Raw genomic sequence first — 22,017 nt, 5'->3', positions numbered from 1 at the left:
GATAGTTTTACATATAAAAACATCTTATACATCAAGATAATTTGAGCCAATCTCCAGACACAGTCAATAGAAGCAAAAAATTACAAATTTCTCAGCACCTTTCTCGCTATATCTCAGTAACCAAGCAGAACGTCGAAGTTCTGTAAACGTCATTTTGTAGAGATTTTTCAGACAAGTAATGTGGCATATCTAACTCAGTGTACCCCAAAATGGCGTTTGTCGTAAGATAGCACAACAGCGACGATGCGGCTTTCTTCGAAATTGGATGTCGAATCTGACCAGTTTTATTACATCAGGCATATTGTACTGCTCACAACCAAGAAGTTCAGAGCAAATCTAAACCGGACAATGTTACTGCGTACTATTGTAACTCCCGTGATCTAAAAACTATAAACCTTTATTTGACATTGAAATATTGTTTGTATTCTTGAACCTAACGTCTATATCGCGATCAAGATGGCTGCCATACGCTGGTCTGAAGAATTCGAAACGTTAAACCCAATCTGTCATGCACGGTTGAATGGCAAACTTGGCTACCACTCCTTGGCAAATACATTTACAATTTTAGTTAGCTCAGTCTGAAGCAACACATCATTTCTTATAGATTTAGCCTAAGAGCTATGAGAAAAGAACTCCGAAAAAATTAACCACAATACAAACGAACAAGGGTCAAAACCAACAACAAATACTTAGTTCTATATTTTGTCAATATTGTGAGAATTAGATTTTAATAATAGCTATCAAGCGAGTCACCGTTATAAATTTACTTAACTCCTCAAAGCATTTCAATAGTTGCTTGGTTTAACTGCTGCCACTAGAGATTCCATCCCGGGATTTTTTTCCCGGGAACCCTGGGATTTTTTGGAATTCCCGCGAATCCCGATTCCCGGGAAATTGATTTTTAATTTATTCCGAGAGGCTAAGCTTCTGCAAAAAACTTCTGTAGGAAACATCTGGACCGGCAATCATTTGCAGTGAGTAGTGATTGCAAATTATGCTTTTTTGCTGATCAATAGACTTTATTCTCGCAGATATTTTTTCGTGATTTTTTCAAATACATAGTCTAAGCCTTACTCAAGTCACTTCTAAGGAATGTTGATAGCGTAGCAGTGATGCGCGCAATATCTCTACAACCGAAGAGCCGATTGATCAACATTAACAGTTCTTTCAACAATTCATTTTAATAAATAAATCGTGAATGAATGGACTTGCAAACACAAATTAGTTATGAAAAACACGTTACGTTTAAAAAAAATCGATTAGTGTTTGTTTAAAAAATTGGGATGGTTTAGAGATATCATGCTTAACGCAAATGCTATTTAAAACAAGGAATGTTTCTAGAACATCTGCAGAAATATTTGGTTGGAGGTTGCATTAAGTTGATCACATTCCATCGAAATATTCTGATACGAATTCCAATTTTAGATAGTAACTCCAGCAGCAGCAGTTTAGTACATCGTCCCAACTGTAATCGTAATTACCAAAATTAGGTAATACATATATCCAAAAAATCATCAAATAAAGTAGATGTTGTGTAAACTAAGTGACGTGCTATCAAATAATTGATGTTGATGCGTAGTCCAACAAACCGATATTTTCTGACAACTGCTTTTAGGACAGATGTACATGCAATAAAACGGGTTTGAAAACTTTTCAATTTAATCTTTTGTTTTCAAGAAAATAATTCACTTTTTTATTTTTCTTTTGTATTCCCGGGATCTTGGGATTTCCCAGGAAATTTCTTATTTATTTCCCGAATCCCGGGAAGTTAAAAGCCATCGGGAAATGCTGCCACGGAACTAACGCCTAGCAAGGAATAAGCACTTAAATTGTCCTAATATCACCATGGATCTAGCCAAACAAACCGTTTTAGAAGAATTAGCTCTCTTATTTAGGGGAATCCGAGGCTATTCGGACCTACCAAAGTAAATCGCCCTTTTAATCAATTTGAAACACACCAACACAGCCAAATCTTCAACTGATTAGATCATAGCTGTTAGTAAAACGCTCAAGATTAAAGCACCTGCTTTAATCTTGAGCGTCTTGCTCCAGCAAAACGTGTCGTTCAGTATGACGGTACGGTCCATCGGATAAAACAGAGACCGACAATTTATGATACAATATTGACTGCGATTGAATTTTGGCTATCACCGCTCTTCCAAGACATTTTATTTTTAAGCAGACTCAACAAATCTATTTGCTTCCTCCAATCGTGGTGCAAATAAATCTTGGTTTATTTCTAAAAGCCAAAGTTCTACTAGCTAAAAAATCGACTTCCTCTACCTTACAAACCGGTTTGAAATTTTGAAATTGTTCATCCTTAAACAAGTTTTGAATTAGCGGTTATAACACATACATCAACGACGATTTGCATAAACGCTTTGATTTTGCAATCAGCTTGATCCCTCCGAATTTATGCTATATGCTTACGAATAGACGAATCAAAACAAAATAGACCATATCAATGTTATAAAACTGTATATGATCTGCGTTGGATTCGCTAAAATTCAACAAATGTCCAATGCTCATTTTCATTTTCGGCACAGGCGGGTCAAGTCATCATTGCTCGAACATCTAAAACAAGCTTCGAGAATCCCATACCGCGCGTGGTGCTTTGAAATGTGCTACACAGTTCTGCAACAACTAGTAAAACTCGAAAAACTCATCCATCTACTTTTTGTGCAGTTGAATAGAAAATTGTACCCACCTACTCCACCCTACCTAATTAGCACATAAGTTTTCGCCAAAAACCCAAATCAAGAGACCTAAAATGCAAAGTACGAACACAAGACGATGAACGTGATTCAGCGGAGGTCATCCTATTGTTTAAGCTGCTGATCACATGCAATCAGTGTAGCATTTTGCTATGCATCAAGTATTTCAAGGCTTGTCACTGACAGAAAAAAAACCGTCGAATCCCGTTCATAGCTGCCGCTGCTAATCGTGCCTGGATAATTTGAGCAGAAATAATGATTCTGTCATACAAACTAGCCGGAGCTCGAGCTTTAGAACTAACTATTACTTCTTATTGTTGGTGAGTGGTTTGAGCAAAAAACGGCTATGTTTAATCTTCAGAGACTAATCAATTCCGTCAGCACTTTATCATGTACCAAGCCTTACTTAGTAACTTCTACTAATCGTGTTCCCTTCCAAAGGGGTGTTGTACATGGAATAAAGTTTCTTTCATGATCGGATCGTCAATCCAAACCTTTCTCATAAATCATAAATTAATAATATCTACAACACATTTATGCAGTGCTGTTTGATGACTATTTCATCAGTTTTCGAGCAACTTGTCGGAAAGGAATATTCTATTGTACTCATAACACTGAAAAACCACGAAGAACTAATAAAAATAAAATATGTTATCGACTGAGCGGCTTGATGTATAATTGCGGTTTGAACTGCACTTCAGACCCGTGGTTCTCAAGCGGAGACATGAAAATGTTGCTTTAGACTATCTCCACTTAACTGATGTGAAAAATAGGAAAAAAATAGTACTGGAGTTAGATGAATGTTCAACTTTGATGCTCACAGTGGCGTAGCCAGAAATTTGGTTTGGAGGGGGTTTTGATGAGAATCGCAATTTTTTTGAAAAAATTCTAAAATTTAATATGAGTTTGATAAATTATTGAAAACTCAAAAACATAAGTAGTCTAACAGATGTCATTCCAGTTTACAAACAAGAAGGATCAACATGGAACAGTTTTCAAACCTCTATAGATTATTTTCTTGTATAAAATGTCAATGAAGTCAAAAATTGCGATCTTTTAAAGTGGGATAAATGATCTAAAAAATTTTCAACGTTCAAGATCACCTAATATAATAATCCTAGACTTTGAAGGTTTGACAACTTCGGTAAGTTATCAACATAAAACAGCGCCTGCTTTGATATAGAAATTTTAGTGATTAATTCTCATAGAGGTAATTATGGTGAATTAATTTTTCAAAAATATTAATATGACCTTCAGCAAAGTTTTTGATAATGTCATTTCAAACAATTTTGTTGAAAATATGAAGGCTACATGAATTCAACATATAGGGATTTAAATGGACTGGGCCTGCTATATTTCTCCTTAGTGAAGAAAAATTTAGGTGAAAACTATTTTTTCTGCGCTACGGATAAAATTGTGTGAAACAATCATTGAGAGTTGAGAACACAAAACCTATAACTAAATTATGGATGGATGGAACTGAAACTTGCGTTTCGACTTCATCTCATCAGAATCCGATACTAACTTGGTGGGCGGACTAAGCCAGCGCCGAATTGATGCTAGCTCCTGAAAATGAAATCACTCTTTGTGTTTTTGAGTCCTTTTAATATCTGGGAATTATTTGTTTTAAATCCAGTTCCCTTATTTTTTTTGTAAGCTTCAAAGGCACCTTGAACGCAATTTGAATTTATTATTTAATTACCGCAGAAGTGATTTATCAAATACAGTAATTTCAGAATAGCTTGTTGTAAAGATTTTCTACTACTATATTTCGATACTCTGAATATATGAGATATTTATGTCTTTGACAAAGTTGTTTGAAATAGCACTTTCGAAAACTTTGCTGGAGACATTAAGTCTCGACTCAAATTTGCTTGAAGAGTAATTCTTCTCTATGATTACTTCTAGGAGGATTAACCGTCAAAATTATTCTATCAGCAGATGAACAGTTTTACGTTTTGAAATTCTTCAATGTTACTTAACATCGAAATTTGGCAGTTTCGAATGAATGTGATCGTCACCGTTAAAAATTTATCGAGCATTAATTTTACTTTTATTCATTAGTCAACCTCACAACTTGCAGTACTAGTACGTAGCACACAAAATTTTAGTACGCCATTCATTGCATCCTGCTAAGAGGCTATTCATATAGTTGATAATACAACAAAAATCCAATGCTCATAAAACCGATCCTGACCTGCTAGAGACAAAATTACATCAGCTTTTAACTAGTTTCTGAAATGTTATTCTTGTTGTTAACTATATTGAATTGTTGTCTAAACTCTACACAATCTAAAAAAATACATTTTCAGCAAATGTTGAAATGTATGCAAGTTTTCGGTAAACAAGCTTATGTTTTATATGCAATCAACCTATTCAAATTTAGATTCCCATTCGAAAAATTGTCTCTAATCCATATTTTGAAGCATCTTTCCAACAATGAGCTCATAACAATTCAGACAGTTATTTTATTTTACATTGAAGTAATTTGACAACTATGGGATTTTGGTTAAAAGATAAGTTACAAGATCCCCTTCCCACAATTTTCCAAAAGTTCTCATGACGCTTTAAACACAGTTCTCAATGTAGTGATCAGAGAATATTTTTCCAAAAATATTTTGTGGAATATTAAATTAAATTCGTCTGTATCAATTATTATTTTTTCAATCCAATTAATTTTGGTTTGGGGGGGGGGGGGGGTTTAACCCCCAAAACTCCCCCTGGCTACGCCACTGGATGCTCAAATGACAAAAGGGTTATCCCCTTTTGGACGCCAGTTATTCAAGTATTGCAATATCCATAATGAACATTCTACTGAAAAATTTAATACGTCGTAATGTGGTCCCATAGATCCACCAAAAAAAATTAACGACATGTAAACAAATAGGGTTGTAAACTAACATCTGTTAAATCGAAAAGTGGTTGCAAATTAAACTAATATCAATAAACATAATTAAGGCATTAAAAACATATCATTTTACACTTTTATACACTTGATGTTATACATCATGCATTTTTCAACCATATTGGAATAAAAATAAATATAAATGCAATGATTTTTCAACTAAAGAAATGGGTTTTTTTCTGTACAAGTGTAAAAATACAACAAAATCCGTTGAAGAAAACATGTGAAATTTTACATCTATTTTTATGCTCTCAATACATAGGAATAAATGTAAAATTACAAAATTATTTTTTTTTTCTGTGTGCAAACGGTTTTTGAGGACGACGAATACATTGGACAAGAATAAGGCGGATTTAACACATATTTTATATATGAACTCTGTTGTCCAGACCAGCAAGCCATTCTTTGCACTTTATGATGTATTCATAAGTTTTTGAATATTTCAGGCAGATTTTACACTGCATCGCTAATCATCGTAAGGCGTTAAACATTGTTGAAGATAAGCGAACTTTTTAATTTGGAACAGCCATCACTGAAATATCACACAATTTTTATATACGACGTTGAGTGTTGCTCGTTTGTACTTCAGTGTGTCCCATATTCATATGTTCATCCTATTTTTTGGAATACTTTTCTTTTTTTATTTAAAAAAGTTGCACCAAACTTCTGTGTTCAACATTTATACGTTTACTACAAAAAATACGTTTTTCCCCAATTATTGTTTCAGGCAAGTAATTATCAAGAAATAATCAACACTATATTTATAAATTAATAAAAGCATCATTTTTCAATACCAGTCTCGTTCGCTTCGTCATTGAATCATTGAGATATTCAAGATTTCTTGCATCGCTCTTGTACTACACTGACTTGATTGCTTTCCTGAGATATTCAACTGACGAATACTGCTTATAGACTTGTTAAAACATCGCGAACCCAAACATTTTCATTTAAGTTAAGGTCTGGAGAAAAGGCAGGCTATAAAAGCGAGATCTTCGCCTAGGCTAACCAAACCTTAATCGACTTGCTGGAATGTATTGCGTTATCTTGCTGAAACATCAAAGTAAAGGGTGTACGGAATCAAAGTGCGCCACTTTCAAGTTTCTTTAATATTTTTCCCTTAGGTATTTGCTATTGAAATATTGAGTGAAATGAGTTAAATGTTTAATGTTTACATCGTGTAAGTTTCAGTAGCACTTCTGAAGCCGTTGCGAAAACGGAGTCGAAAGAAAGCAAGCGGCATAAACAAATTTTGGGCACGTACGTAGATCACCTGGATCTCTTTCACCGTGCCATTAGCAAGAAGCTGGAAATGATTCAATCAGCGTAAGTTGTGTTTTGAAACAGTACAACGAACGTTTGAGCGTCGATAGGAAGAAAAAAATGATCAAAATGGATCGCCGTACAATGTAAGGATCATAATCGGGTCGTCGTAGCATTCAAGAGGAATCCCAATAGTTCACTGAGAGACGTGACGAAGAAACTGCTTTTAAGCAAAAATTCTATACAAAATGCAAAAAATGCGAAGGACTACACACTTACGAACTCCAAAAGGTACCGCATTGCAATGAATGGCAGAATCCAGTGGTGAAATTGCGTACGCGGAAGAACTAGACGTAAATATTATCGAAACCGCGTTGTCTCGTCATGGATGACGAGACTTATGTGACAGAAGATTTCCGGCAGCTTCCGAGACTCCTGTTCTAAACTTTGTGGAAAGCGTTTCTCTAGCTGAGTTTAGCCGAAAGATGTTCTGAAGTAGTACAATGCTAAGAAGGTCAATTTCGTGCCAAGGCATCTTTATCCAGTGAACGCACCGGAATTGCGGCCAATTTAGAAATACTGCGCCATCGTGAAGCAGGCAGGCATTTCTGATTCCGATTTCCGTCCTCGTAAGGAAGTGAAATCGGAATCAGAAATGAGGGAACATGAATTTTCTCACAAAACCAAGTTAGCCCAAACATTATACAAGACCTTATAAGTAGTACTAAGAAGAAGGTTTGGTATGGCTATGAAATTGAATAAAATCAACACATAAAATGTTTGATAATATGTTCTATTTTATTCCCTGAAAGTTTTACAACGACCGATCGAATAGGTCAATTTAATCGAATTTTATCATTATTAAAAAATGGCACGGAAATGTTAAATGACAACATAACACAATCATAATATAAATAATCATTTTTAAAACAGTAAATAGCCTGGATCAGTAACTCTCGAGATAATAATGAATGCTACTGAGTCTTTAGACCTGGGTTAATGACAATAACATATCCTTGAGTTTTAGTTTCTTATAGATAGGTTCATCTATGTAGGGGGATCAAATTTTTCAATTCGCTTGCAATCAATATTGCTGGATATCCAATAAAAAATCAATAAAAACTCTTAAAATATCAAAGCATTGAACCTTTGAAAAAAATTCTTCAAAAGAGTTGATATATTCCAAATATTGTCACATTATGCCGTATGCTTTTAAGTGCCGTAAACCGGGATGACTTTGATCATCGGGGTGACTTTGATCACTCGAAACTTTTTTCGTTGATCGCTTATTAAACCAGAATAAATTAACGAATTATTTTAAATTGAAACGATTTTTACTCTAAACTTATAAAATACTGATTTGTTATACTTTTTGAGAAAATTGTTCGCTTTTCGGGTACAAAATTACAAAAAACCGAAATTTGACTTTACCTTATTTTTACGAAGCATCGTAAAGTGTCTATTTTTAATAAAACAAATAAATCTAAGATTTGAGCAAGAGTAATAAATTACAAACGAGTTTTTATTTTCCTTTAAAGTGGGATGTGCCTAATTTACTCTTAAGAGTTTGTTTATTTTAAATACAATTTTTTGTGAAACTAGTTGGCAATTATTTCAAATTATTTTAAGCTAAAATTCGCATTTTTTTTATTATTCAATATTCCAACGTGTTAAAATTGATGAAACTTTTTGTACATTGATAAAGTACTGAAATAAAACAATTTTAGCAATTTTAAAGGTTATGAAAATATTTTATTCTAGTTGGACACAAATTATACGAATTTTGGTTACCCGAATTTTAAAGTACATTGAAATACTTTGTATAATACCAATTAACATCCATTTAACAATGAGTATCTTTCCAGAATTAGTTTAAACAAACATTTGAATGAAAAACATTGACATCAATAACTTAATGTGGGTGAACATGCACGTTATCAAAGTCACCCCGGAATACGAAAACGGACTTCAACTTAAAACCATTTGTGAAAAAAATAGTTGTAAGCGGACAATTTTAGCTAAAACCATTCAATGTTGTTCTCCATACATCAGTACTTCAGTACAGTACTAACTTGTTCAAATTAGGCTCAAAACCATAATATAAATATTATTATTACAAATTTATTATTTAATAACAGTTTGATCGCTTCGAATCTTGTGCCAATCCCCAGTAAGGAATAAGATAAATTTCAAACTAAATTCATTAAAGCTAAGAATCATGGTTTCGTCTGATATCTAGGTACTTGCTTTCATAATTTATATTTAAATATGCCCTTAAATGTAGGCAAACTCGAATGAGATGAAAACTGTCCTTGTCAACCCAAAGCATAAGTCTAATGTGCAATTCAAAGCAATACTGCAGAATAGCAGCTGTATTTCTACATAAATGCTTAAGGCTTTTACAGTGATAACGTGCTTCACGCTGTGTGCAGAGGAATCAAGGGTCATGCCGGCAAGCGCAGTGTCGTCACACAGTGGCACGGTGAATGATAAAACCCAGAAAGCAAAAGTCTTTGATTGATAAATATTGAATACTCATATTAGTTTTAATGTCATTTTTTCATAATTTCACGACAATCGGATAAAACTGGTTTTTGAAACATGTGATTTTAATGATGTAAGTACAAATCAATACACACAATCCTTCAAAGCCTTCAATCTTCAAAGAAATATATATTAAGAATCAGACAACTGATTAGAGAAGTTTTGAGTTTATTGTGCAGATGCATAGTTGTGTTTCGCATTTATATTCACAATTCCATAATTTTCGAGTTGGGCTCCCATGGATCACTTGGTACACTTTATGCCAGACTTTTGAGTAGTGTCAAGATATCCAAGCCTTCTTGTGCTAAACCTCATGAAGAAGCAGAAGTAAATTTTTTAAAAATAAGTGAACATAGAAAATTCACATTACTGCAAAATTGATTGTTTTACTAGTATCGAGAATCCAGTTCTATTAATAGACATAACCAGTAAATATAATCAACGATCACTTTCAACTGATTACAATAAAAATTATCAAAAAAATTAATCAATTGATTTCAAAACAGATAGCCGTAATGAATTCAAGTATCTACCAGTTGTAAAAAATATATCACTCTATAAAGAGAAAATTGGGTAAAATATTTTATCTAAGGAAAAAATGCCATTTAGAAGAATTCTAAACAAAACAACTTATCAAAACACACTGCAATCTAAATCAGTTCTTATATTTTTGGTACTAATCTGTATGGAACAGTACCACTGTGCTTCAGCTTCGCTATAGTAATGTTTATTGCACGTTTGCCTCGTGTCTCCATGATATCCAACAGAGTAGCCCCAATGCACCGACTACGAGCCTGATATCCCCTTGAACAAGCATGATTCATTCGCTACTGTGACCGTCAGCAGACTCTTCTCGCATAATTATCCTTGGTATGATGGGCTTGCTGATTTAGCATAAGTCTTCTACATTACAGTTTCCTATGCTGTTAGGCGGCACTCAGTAACTTTGAAATTTTCTAAATAAAGCCAACGGCTATTACCCTTTAATAGTAACTGAAAATTCTGGTAGTTGGCTTATGAATAAATCTAAAGTACGTTGCAGTCGTAACGGACTCTTTTCGTCATCTATAGTCTGTTTTTTTACTTGAACATACATTCAACATTTAATATTAAAAGCTTTGCGGCCTAAAAATATTTTTTCACTTTCCTAGAATTTCCTTAATTATCCGCAAAGAGACCATTAATAAATAATGTCACACCAAAATTGCCTGAGATATACAGCTTGTTCTCCATGCAATTAATTATCACTACCAAATGCAATTTATTGCGATGTACCATTAATTAACAAAGCATTCGAAAATGCAGTTGTTCGATTGATTGTATCTTATCAAGCTCCACTCCATCAATTTTAGCCATAAATATCACCGACCACTTGCTCAGGTCCAAAAACAATCCTAAGTGGTTTGATGTTTACAGCAAGTCATTCCAATAATAATTGAACGCAAACATATCTATTTCGAGAGCACTATGAATCACTTTTGACATGTTCCCGTCATTTATTTCGCAAAATTATACCTCGTATTGTTTTCAAGTACAATCCTGGTGAATATCACGGACATAGTGGCGTAGAATGTTCGCCATAGTGGTTAAATTGACCCGCGGAGGCCCGGCGGCGCAAATTGCCTGGTTTCGTATTCTGCTGTGATAATGAAGATGGTCCCACCTGATATTCACAAAGATTAGAGCAAAACAATTTATCTAAAAGATAATTCATTTCTTTGACTAATGACTCCTGCAAAAGACCGTTACCAGTTAGGTTTCGAATATTTCACCAATAACCTAGGCCCATCAAAACCATTTTTATCATAAGAACATGCTTGACGGAATTGGGAGTTAATGAATATCCTCGATTTCCGACAATAATCAACCGCCTGATAAAAGCATCACGAGCTACGATGAAAAGCATCCATGCAGTAGACAAAAATTAGATTCCTGCTCCGAGCAACTTTTTGGGCTCCATTTGTGTCCTAGAACAACTGTGCAAATTCTTAGCTCGGTAAGTGAAACTATATTTTTGCTCCCGCTGTTTAAAGTTTACATGGGATTTCGTATGGGAAAATTGACTTTAACAAACTAATTCCTCCAAAAGTCGCTCGTTACCTCCTAAAAATAAATCGTTATTTAAATTTTATTTCTAGCACCACTGCATTTGACTGTCCAATTATATGTAATTTTGTTTTGACTTTCTTTTATCGCGTCTAAATCAATATTTTGAACTATTTGGTCGCTTCCCAAGAGTTTTGAGAGATATATTAAGGCTTCTTTTGTACACAATTAGAGAAAGTTAAACATTCTGTGTATAATTCGACCGTCGGTAGCAGTGGTGCTAAAAAAATTGAAATTTTCATTAAACTTCTGAGCAACAGTCGATTTTTGCTCAATAACTTTTTCCGCAATCGTCAAATCGTTTTGCGATCTTCGAGACTTTGTTTCCTTGATAAATTTTCTAGAAAAAATCGAATTATTTCTAGGAGGCGCAGGGTGACTCTTGGATGAATTATTTTGTAAAAGTCCATTCCCCCATACGAAATCCCATGTAAACTTAAAACCGTGGGCGCAAAAATATAGTTTCACCGATCGAGCTTAGAATTTGTATTGTTATTCTAGGACCCAAATGGAACCCAAAAAGGTGCTTGGAGCGATATTTTATTTTTTTCATATAACCATGTCCCACTCTATTGTGCAGACCCCAGGGTAATCTAGTATCAATTCAAGCCATTCTGGAGAAATTCCTATCTGGGAACATCCTAGATTTATTAAGACGTCAAAAAATAATCAGCAAATAAATTTGTTATAAATTACCCGTATACATTTTTCTCGTAAATGAGTTTTCAAGTCAGTCTGAGAATAGTGGAAGATCCAAATCCCGTTGAAAAGAGGGCGTTAGAGAGACTTAAAGAAGCCCAGAAGTCGCTTTTGAAGGCATACATATTGTACATATATCCATTTTCGGTCTCAGATGTGATGAAGAGCTGAATCATTTAATCACATCTGCGGATCGCTTGCCAAACAAGAATTTTTTGATGAATTTCAACCGTTAAATTGTAGCATTAGCTATTAACAGTGCTACCCACGGTTGAACAGCTCAGCGTTTCAAGTCTTAAGGTTGGGTGGATCAACATACGAACCACCTTGGTTTATGTGCCACGAGTTAGGTAAGTAGGATGATGCTCGGTATGCTTACGAAGAAAGTCCCTTCAGGACTATCTTTCTGGCGATGGAGCAGCCAAACCGCTAAAATGACACGAGGAAATTCTACGAGATTGTGAATTATTCGCTCAACGGCTATGTACCACAAGCCAACATGTGCAGAAACGCTAATGGAAGCATGTGTAAAGTTATTGAACTGGAAGTAGTAATACGAACATCTAAATAGCGAAACTAATAATATAATAGTGTAGACGAGCTCTTATTCATCTCATTAGTCAGGATGTCCCACTATTTTGATTGTAACTCGGCATCCAGTGATTGGATTACGCTAAAATAGATATCAGCAGCTGTTTCGAAGAAGCAGTAACATAAAAAATCTGGTTTGAAAAATGGAAAAAAAACTCGCGTTTGAGCGGAACAAAAACTCGAGTTCAACGCACCCTTATTCACCCTACCATTTGACCTAATGCGTTGAAAAGAGATAGTAGACACTGCTGTAACTAATGTATTTAAATGGGTGGGATGAATACAGGAACTAAGATAAATTAGGGCACAGTAATCCTATAAATAAATGTTAAGAGTATCGCAAGAATCACCCTGGGAACACGCTTAACCGACGCCATCTTTCTAACACCAGATCTGCGAAGATTTTGGATTGGGATCAGCTATAGTACATAATGCGTTTTACGTGTTTTCGAACATACTGACATGATTGATCAAAACGAGAATGGATCGAGTGATATGCTTCGTACGAGTATCAGCGGTAGATATGGGCAAAACCTTCACTTTCAGAGAACGGATCGTGTCCAATTCACTAACAACAAAGAATCGATTCTTGATCTAGTCAGTGACTCATTCCGGAATATTAAAGATATTTGTTTTTGATTTTGATTTGAAAAAGATTTTTTAATTCCATAAGTGCTCATGTATTAATCACGCTTATTTATTGTTATGTGATTCAAGCTGATAGGATGATTTTATACAGAGAAATGAAATTTAATTCCTGTCCTTCGCGCTGAAGGGAGTATTTTGTTTGTTCGCCTTGGCCTTCATTCGTTCGGTGCAGCGCATTCACTCAGTTATTATTAGTTGAAATTCGACTTCTCCGAGCAAGATTATCGAGCAAAAACGCACCAGACATAGATTACGCAGTTCACTTATGCCTTATAATGTACAAGATGGAATCAATTTTGTTTTTAATGCTTTGTCGGTGTATGAATTTATATTTCTTCTAAACTGAAGGCCTTCGATTCTGCGTGAAACTTCAGTCTGCTTGGATGTGAAAAAACGAGGGAGGCGGTATCGCTGGTATCGATAAATGCATGCAGAAATTGGGAAATGTATTCAAGATTTCGATAATGATCAATCACTCCGTCAGTCAATTGCAACTGCAACTTTTGCAAAATGCATCCCGTTCTAAATGTTTTAATTATACATTTTAATAAGTGGCTCAACCGAAGAATTTTTCTTTTATAGAGAATCGTGGTTCATTCAATCTTTTTCCTGAGTCGATTATTTTGTTAGATTCCCGATTCCCTCGCCCATCTTAAATCAGGAACATTCTCAAGACCTTTTGAATCTCGGAAGAGGTTACGGTAAAATGTTTTGACTTTGCGTTGATATTGTGGCACATAGTTTTAAGACTATGGTGGAGACATACATCCAAAGAAAAGTTGAAGAAAAACGAAATCGTAAATACGTTAAAAACGAAATACATGAGAGCAAGAGATTCAAAGTAAGAAACGTACGCCCCTCACCGAAAACATTAAGAGGTGAGGTAAGGGTTTCAGCGTGAAGAAAACACTTTTTTGCGAATTTTTGTAAAACTTTGCGTGAAGCAAATTTACTTTACTGCACAAAACTTTTGTATATTATAGTGTATCCTTTCAATAACATGCTGTAATTTTTATATGCAATAATATCTACAAACGACTCGGTGTCGAAGCTTTTTGTACAATGTAGTAGATATTTGTTATGGAGCGTGTTTGTGTGCTATTGGTTGGGGATTATCTGCCCGCCAGATGGCGCATAGGAACAAATTGTGTTTTCTTCTATTTCGTTGAAAGTCGCAGCAACGCGCGATGGGCAAGGGCTAGTTTTAAATAAAATTACTATTTTTCACGAAAAATTCTATAAGTAAACACCCCCTTAAATGAAAAATTATTTGGAAAACTCAACGTAGATTAGGTATTTTTAACACAGAATGTATATGCAAAGTTTGAAAGAAATCGGTTAAGTAGTTTTTGAATGGCAGGTAACACCGCAAATCATGCTTTTTTTCAGAGACGTTGTACAAAAAACTTCGTCACCGAGTCGTTTGTTGATATTTTTGCATATAAAAATTAAGGCATGTTATTGAAATGATGCACTATAATGTACAAAAGTATTGATAAATTTGCTTCAGACAAAATTCTACAAAACTTCGCAAAAAAAGTGTTTTTTTCATGCTGAAATCTTTACCAACCCCCCGCCCCTTTTAATTGATATCGACGATAACGTTATGGTGAATGAGTTCGTGTATTTGACATCACAAATGACATTCAGAGAGATATTACGATACCTATTCCGGCAGATAACCATGCACCCTTTGCGATCCCACAAAACTTTTCGGTTGAATAAATAACACTACCGCACGAAGCTAAGCATCTACAGAACATTCATTAGATCCTATGGACTACGCAAGTGTGTCACAAGTATTTAACGGAAAGTGTTGCGACCGATCTCTGATAAGGTGCATTTATGATCAAGTGCAATCTGCATGAGGAGACGGTGTATGAACCAAAAATTGCAACATTTGTTTGATGAACTCCCATCATTCGCGCAGTGAAATGTGGTTAGCTGCGTTTATTTGGGTATGTATTCAAATAGGCGAAGGAAACCCTGGTAAAAATGGTTCTCGAAGTTAAGCGGACTGGTGCGAGTAGGAGACCTGCACAGCTTGCAAGGTGGATCGACTAAGTTGAAAGGGGCTTGAGATGTCTTTGTACTCTGTGATGCTGGCGACAAACGGCCATGGACTGAATGAACTGTAGACGACTTCTTGATAGGGCAGAGGATATCGCAGCATTAGGAAAAATAGGTTAGCCCTAAGATCTCCGCGTTGTCAAAAACCTACTGTAATGTGTCAGCTTAGCAGCAATATAAAAGAAATCTAAAATGGACTTTTGCAGCGGTGGGTAGTCGCTGTATACACAACCACAACCTAACACACTGTAGCAAACCCGCTACCACTGTAAATGCAATGGCAAAGGTCTGATAAAATCAATCCCGTCATTCGAAAGCAAACAGAGATGAACAGCAGCATTTCATTGATGCTAATCGTCGACAGGTTTTCAGTAGTGATCTTACGTGGTTCCTCTTTTGTCGGTTCTCACAGTAAAAAGGGCACAAGTCTGTCTTTGCCAGGAGACATGTAGGTAGACTTGAGTGATACGTAGTTAAGCTGCCTAAGCTCCTACCTACTCCTACCAACAGAAGACGAAAGATTAGCCTGTAAGATTTTAAGCCTGTTTCTAATGACCCTGTCACTTCTAATTTTCCGATCTGCATATTTCACATCCTTGCTCTCACTTGAGTACTATGGCTCAAAATTTTCATAACTTTCCCTACCCAGTAATCTCTAGCTAATTGAATGTCGTTAAAAAGTAAAAAAATCACTTTATTGTCAACCTAAATTGTTGTCCGTGTTTTGACAATAACGAATTTATCCTGCTAAATTTTTTTGCCATAAATTGATAACGATGGAGTAAACAGTAATGTTAAGGTTACCGGTGTACATTTTATACATGTTCTTTAAGATCTGCGAAAGTTTAGAAAATGTCAATAAGAATAAACACAATGCCATAGAACGTATGGATTTTGTTCGATGCAATTAGATATCATCAAAAGACATATAGCGGTACTAGAAGCAATTGTTTCTCAAGTGATTGACGTTGTACCCGATTTCTGAAACTTAAATAATTAAAACAATGAAATTAGAATATGTTGAGCAGGAAATGCTGTTCCCCAATTTTGTGGCTCGCAATCAAACGTTTTTATGTAGATTTCAGTATTAACATCAACCCTCCACAGACCCGATGAGGTCGGATACGACTCCATTTTTATTGGTAGTAGATTAGTGCATGTATGGGAATCTGTAGGCTAGCGCATACGTTGGTATCTCTACTGGTACGCGGAGGGTTCACACATGCTTTGATATAAATCAGTGGTATTTTCAATCCACTGGAGGCCACCGCTCCAAAAACTATGATTCCAGTGAAGTGTTTATTGGTGAACTTGAACTTTATGTTTTCTGAAACATGGTCGATTTACTGTTATAATACTTCTCCTTTACAAATGGAAGTAAATGCTTCGAATCGAAAATCTTGCGCATAATAGTAGCTGGAATATTTACTTCCTTAGTCAGCTTACTGTAAATTACAAATTCAAGAGTTAGAAGTTTACGTGTGAACAGTATGTTGGTATCAAATTAATTTCGGTATATTTCTACTGTTTATCTTTACTATTCCGCAACCAAGGTGATAAAAAATCGAAATTTTCTTGGGGAACATCGTATTAGAATACAAATCCAGCAAATTTACTAGTTAGCAAGCGTTTTAAATCGGGACGGTACGGGGTACATGCATTCTGAACAGGAAAGGTGATCAATTTCATGATCATTAATAGAACTAATTTCCAAACTATTATAGAAAGTTCGAATATGGGGAATATGGCTTATGCGCACCATGTTCATGGCTAGGCTACATAGAAAAAAAAACAATTGAATCTTTTACGCATCATTATCCAGGAATTATTTCCCTTTCAAATTCGAATTTGCTGATAGATTGATGTAGTTCCAGATAAAAAATGCTCTACATGCTATAGAATCTCCGCGAGCGTTTTGATCGAAGAAATCATATATAAATGATTGTGAGCTATATTGGTGAATTCAATCCAATTAATCAATGTTGATTGTTGAGAGATAATGAGCCTCTTTCGACCCGTACTTAATCGAGCTGGAACAATTAGACGAGCCCAAATTTTTTTTTCAAATACGGCCTTCGAAATGATGTAGGATCCTCTCGCTCATCAACGACGTTTGAATATCACGTCGTCTACTACATTTTCATTTTGGCAATATGATACTCGAGCACATTCGGTGTATATAGCAGTTCAATTTAAATAATCAAAACCTATAACACTCGCCGCCTTTAACTCAAATAAATATTTTCCCAGTCAATGTTTCATCGGCCATATTGCTCTCCAAACATCTTACGATGCGGCATCAGTCGAAAAAAGTCGTCCCAGGGGAAGCTTTCAATAAAACGATTGCTGGAATTAATCTCCAAGAAGATAATTAATGAATTTATTACCGAACCTACACAGAACTCGCTACACCACTTAAAATCCGTTACACATTCGCCCGGGACAAATGTCTGCGCGGCTATAAATCATTCAAGAAACGGCCGTTAAATCGAGCACAAAACTGAACGTCTACTGTCCGTGAATTGTTTTTCCATCTTTTCGGAGCAGAAAATAAAAACCATACATATTTCCTTCCTTTACGTTTCCCGGTCTTTGCAAGCATTGTGCTGTGATTTAAGCTGCAAATTTTGAAGTCTAGTTTTCTATATGAAATATTCAGCTCCAGCTATCCTTCTAGTTAATTAGCCAGTCAGCGAATACAATATGGGTGATTTCACCGGGCAGCCAACAGAACTGGTTGGTCATAACAATTGCTCAACGATATGCGCTTCGAAAACCACTATCACTATCACTGTGTTCGAATATAACAAACCACATACATTCCTATCAGCGTTGCTCGGCTGCGTATCTGCTCTATCAAGAACCGCGTTCTATCACTCCGCGTGTCAGCACCAGCCTCACCAATCAAAAAACGTGATCATGACCAACCTGTATCGATAGTTAAACAACAAACAGAACAGACTTACGCAAATGTTTGTACGCGCGCGCTTCCAAAAACTACGTCTTCTTGCAGTGCCAATACTTCTGAGACTGAGTTGGTCCGAAGCAGATCGGCAGCATAAACAAGCCGGAATAAATGTAAATAAGCGTGTTTTCCCACCCCTACTAGGTTGCCTTTTAGCGCAACAGTACTGCTGTGACTGTGGGCTGGTGGCGACCGCAAGGGGACAGAAACTGTGTAGGGGGTTCGGATGTATTCGCACATCCTCTCTGCCGTTTATAACATATAGTTCGAATAATTATACGTGCAGCTGTCCAGTTAACATTGTTGCTTCGATTAATGAAATATAACGATGGCTATCACAGCCATATTTGTAGCAAATTTATTTAATAAGTTATAATACAATCAATTATTTAGAAAATATCGATGAGGGTTGAAATCACATTTTGATTTTTTTTTTCAAGATACTAAGCCGTATGGAACTAAGACACACCTTTCTGTGTTCCCTCTTCATAATATGCAGACAATTAGTTTCACAAATCAGAGTTATTGCTATGTTACAGAATTAGATATAGGGCGTGGGCGTGGCGTAGTTGGTAAATCGATTGCCTTGTACGCAGCGCACCTGGGTTCGAGTCCCGACCCCGCACATAGGGTTAGAAATTTTTCATAAGAGATTTTTCTAACCCGAAGAGGCGAATGACCATAAGGTTAAAACCTCTATAATCGAAATAAAAAAAAAAGAATTCGATATTGCTATTCGGAGACTACCAACCTATACAACGATACTATTTAATGTCCTTTTAACTAATAACCCCAACATATTGGGATATCCCAACTAGAGGTATGATTTTGTCGGCCGTTTTGAAATCCCTATGTCAATTCCGCCAAACTCATCCACTAAACGATATGGCAACAGTTGCGCATCTGCTGGTTATATCCCAATTACCTTTGAACAGGCCGTTTTCAATTACACTACTATAACGCTCGAGATAGATGTCTGTTCTCTGTGAGCATACTTATCTTTTTAATGCATTAAACAATAAAAGAGATGGAGGTGTTTCAAAATACTATCATAATTGGTTTGATTTCAAATCAGTAAAATTACGCTGGCGGTGGCAACCCTAGTTCGTATCATAATAGGACTTCTATATTTGATGTTCAGTCTATAATTCCAAATTGTTGATGAAATATACGAAAGTCTTTCGAATATTTATAAGCATTTTTCGTAAAATGCACGATTTTTTACGAAAAATCCTCAAAATAACTATGCACAAAAAACTCTTATCGTTGAACAAATTTTTTCGTGAATCTACTACGAATAGGTTCCTCCGGGGATACGAGCATTTTGTGCATTGTAAATAGTTGAGTTCGATCATTTCACGACCTCAAAATACGGCGACTTGAGCAACGAAAATTTTCGTAAATATTCATATTTAGTGTATTTACATTGCACAATTTGTCGCCGAAGACGGAACTATTTTTCATGAATCAAACGAAAAGTTTCGTTATTTTACTAAATGTTTGTGTATAGCACGAATATTTCGTCAGTCGCACGATTCCATTTCGTTTATCAAACAAAATGTTCGTAAATTTTTTATCCGATCTTTTAGGATCGATGTTTGACAACATCCTCTTTCTGCATTTAAAAGATCGATCTGATAAAATCGATTTTTTTCAAAATGCTCATTTCAACGAAATATGTTTACAGCAATTCTTGCTATTAGGGAAATAAATTCGTTATCAATTCAATAAATTTATTTTGCGCTAATCACGGTTTTTGCTAAATAACCCCCATAATATTCATTCACAAAAATAGTTAGTACGAGAGTGCATGTAAGTTTCATAAATATGTTGCGTAAATGCCACCAACAAAAAATATCACAATCATTCTAGTACCCAATAGAGGTGAGCACTTTGAAATGAAAACGTTTTTACTAGACCGATCGGTTTCATATAAAAAATCGATGTTGTCAAACATCAATCCTAAAAGATCGAATGGAAAAATATACGAATATGTTCTTCGATGAATGAAATGAAATCGTACAACTGAGGAAATATTCGTGCTATACACAAATATTTTGTTCGATGCACAAAATGAAATCGTGCGACTGACGAAGTATTCGTGCAATATACAAACATTTAGTAAAATAACGAATCATTTCGTTTCATTCACAAAAAATTGTTTTGTCCTCGACGATAAATTTCATGCAAACACTAAATATTTAAATTTACAAAAATTTGCGCTCTTCAAGTCGCCAAATTTTTGGGGCGTGAAATTAACAAAACAAAATTTTTACAGTTCACAAAAATGCTTCGTTGCAGAAAACGACAAATGAATTCCTGCATTGTGTAATCATTTTCGTTCTATTTCCGAATTTATTTAATCAGTGTAGAATTACAGATACCATCAATTATTAAGAACCTTGGACGGGACGTGCAAAGTGAAAAAAAAAGTAAATGTCACCGCGGACCGGAAATGGCCTGTTATTACGACCCTGACCATTATTGATGACTATCATTTTCTTGAAATGGACAGTATCTGGGTAGTAGCACAATATTCTGGTTATATACAAATTGTTTTAGAAAATATATTTTTCTTGTTTTTGACACAAATATATGCACTGAAATAAATATGCAAAATGCAAGGACGCTTAATGCCATTTAATTATTCTGCTCAACAGTTAAGGTTAATGTTGTTTTACACAAACCATAAACGATAACATAATTTATGTCATGTTTGAGCTCCATCATTTTCGGCACAAATCTGCCCCTCACCGGCCCAAATCAATACCGCACCGGCACAGCACTAGCATCGACATTTGCTTGAAATGATTTTGCAAGCGTATTTTTCGCTGCTAAATAACATCAATATCGGGAGGGAAAAAGAAGACCGTCTCCGCATGTCCCGTTCCAGTTAAGAACTATCTAAACTTTGGCCGCACCATCTAGGTGGGTCATAATTTATTTTTACCGCATTTATCGCATTACCGTGCGGTAAATAGAGTGCGGGTGCGGTATGCGGCGCAATTTTGAATTTCCAGCATCCGCATCGCGACGGACCGCAATCGCCGACATTTAATCTTCTTATTAATTCGATTTATGATACGTTAACACAGCTCACCAATTGGCCTACCAATTCAAAATGTAACTTTTTGTTTGACAATAAGTTAAACGTAAATCAAAATCAGACTGCGAAGAAAACGATTATCTACTTTGCTGATTATTGAGTGCAGAATTTAGCTTTTCAACAAGTCTGGTGTCCGATGATTGGGCATCCCCAACAAATATGCTCAGTTAAGGGAGTCTCCTAATCAGTTGGCTTAAAAAAATCGATTATTTTATTTGCTTCAATCATTAAAATTACTATCAGAGAGTATTCTTGCAAAATTCCAGAGTATAACTGATGCCTGTAAGTTTCCTCCAATTTGATTTTTGCCTGTAAATTTTGAAACCCACTTTAAGAAAACCATGTTTTGCAAAATTCCGTGCACAATTAACTTAACTTAGCTTAGATAGACTGCCCGTAGTCGCACTTC

General features: G+C 35.5%; 2 protein-coding genes across 8 annotated transcripts in view; one reads left to right on the top strand and one right to left on the bottom strand.

Moving 5' to 3' along the window:
• Positions 1-18,592, bottom strand: part of LOC131677857 (uncharacterized) — a 35,433-nt gene extending 16,841 nt beyond the window's left edge. The window contains exon 1 of one of the 4 annotated variants that reach the window (XM_058957929.1): positions 18,357-18,592. The gene's annotated coding sequence lies outside the window, so the exon portion shown is untranslated. The remainder of the gene's footprint in view (positions 1-18,356) is intronic. The other 3 variants (XM_058957928.1, XM_058957925.1, XM_058957924.1) reach the window with 3 other exon arrangements.
• The window catches only part of LOC131677859 (uncharacterized), a 176,118-nt gene that overhangs the window by 98,362 nt on the left and 55,739 nt on the right, over positions 1-22,017 (top strand). The gene's annotated exons all lie outside the window — the stretch shown is intronic.

The sequence above is a fragment of the Topomyia yanbarensis genome, chromosome 1 (genome assembly GCF_030247195.1).
Source record: "Topomyia yanbarensis strain Yona2022 chromosome 1, ASM3024719v1, whole genome shotgun sequence".
NCBI classification, from domain to species: domain Eukaryota; kingdom Metazoa; phylum Arthropoda; class Insecta; order Diptera; family Culicidae; genus Topomyia; species Topomyia yanbarensis.
The sequence above is the reverse complement of the archived record's forward strand: the minus strand, read 5'-3'. Positions and strand labels throughout refer to the sequence as shown.